The 1,422-nt window shown below is 33.8% G+C and overlaps 1 pseudogene; it reads right to left on the reverse strand.

Annotated features, from left to right (window-relative positions):
• Positions 1-445: 445 nt before the first annotated feature.
• LOC118614584 lies at positions 446-564 on the reverse strand (annotated as a pseudogene).
• Positions 565-1,422: the final 858 nt, after the last annotated feature.

Consider the following 1,422-nt stretch of genomic DNA (forward strand, 5'->3'; position numbering starts at 1 on the left):
CCCCAGAGGTTTGTCAATTTTATTAATATTTTCAAAAATATGACTTTTATGTCTTTTGATACTTTCCATGGTTTCTTTGTTTTCCATTTCATTAATATATGCTATCTTTATTATTGTCTTACTCTTTGAAGGTGTTTATTTGGCTATTCTCCTAATGTCTTGAGTTTAATGCTTCTTCAATTTTTTGGCCTTTCTTTTTTTAATATATGCATTCATGAGTGTATATTTTCCTCAAATTATTATTCTGGCCACATCTTACAAATTACTTGTTTTATATTATTGTTTAATATGTTTTTATTATAATTTCTTCTTTAAATTCATAAATTTTTTAGAAGTATGGTTTTTTTTAAGACAAAGACTTTTTTTTTAGGCTAGGCAACCTTTGGTTGACTTCACAGATTGCAAGAACCTTGTCAGCTTACAATCCCTTTTTTTTTATTTTTTACGTCTACAGCACCTGGTCTTTTTAGGTGGTCTCCCATCCAAGTACTAACCAGGCCCAACCTTGCCTAGCTTCCAAGATCAGATGGGATCAGGCTTGTTCAGGGTGGCATGACCATAGACTAGAAGTATGTTTTAAAATTTCCTAAGTTTGTGGGACCACGGTTGTCAATTATGTTACTGAAATCTGCTATATCCTTTCTGATTGTGTTTAATCTGCTTAATTTTTTAATTCCTGAGAAAGGTAAGTTAAAATCTCCCACTCAGCTCTCAGATATGTCTGGCAGCTCTACCTCTTGTCTCTTTGCATCTCTGTCAATTTTGCTTTTTGTCTTTTAAAGTATGTTATTAGTATCTACCAGTTTAGAATTTTCATTTCTCCAAGTGAATTGAATATTATGTGACAACCCTCTTCATCTCTAATAATACTCTTTTTTAAAAAAGTTTCTTTTATCTTACTTAATATTGCTACATTCTCTTGTCCTGATCCTGTGGACTTTATTATATATAGTTATGAGTCTGTGAAAGGAATTGAAAATGAGTAACCACTTCCCAGGCTCAAATGACTCCAGTACTTCTTTTCCCTTGCTATAGCATGATGGCTTTTGAATTATTTATGGATGGATTTTCCTTGCAGGCAGCCTTCAAATGATCATCTTTGCCACAAGAGCAACATGGCCAACCTTCTTCCTCCAAGCTTCCATTCAGTGGCCCTATAAGCAACTGTATTATGAATGTAGCCATTCCCCCTTCATCTCTGGAGTCCAAGCTATATCTGCACAGAACAGAAAAATCATTGTCTGAAAGCTGCACTGATAGAATTCCATCTTCCCTGAGCAATGGAGCCTCAAAAAGTGTCTATACTAACAGTTGTTTCTTTATCAATTAAAGCATACAAATAACCACTTCAAAATGTCTTAAGCTGAAATAGTATCCTTTTCCAACTCATCTATCAAGCTCATTATCAACATGAACCTACTA

The sequence above is a fragment of the Rousettus aegyptiacus genome, unplaced genomic scaffold (genome assembly GCF_014176215.1).
Source record: "Rousettus aegyptiacus isolate mRouAeg1 unplaced genomic scaffold, mRouAeg1.p scaffold_m13_p_2, whole genome shotgun sequence".
NCBI lineage: Eukaryota > Metazoa > Chordata > Mammalia > Chiroptera > Pteropodidae > Rousettus > Rousettus aegyptiacus.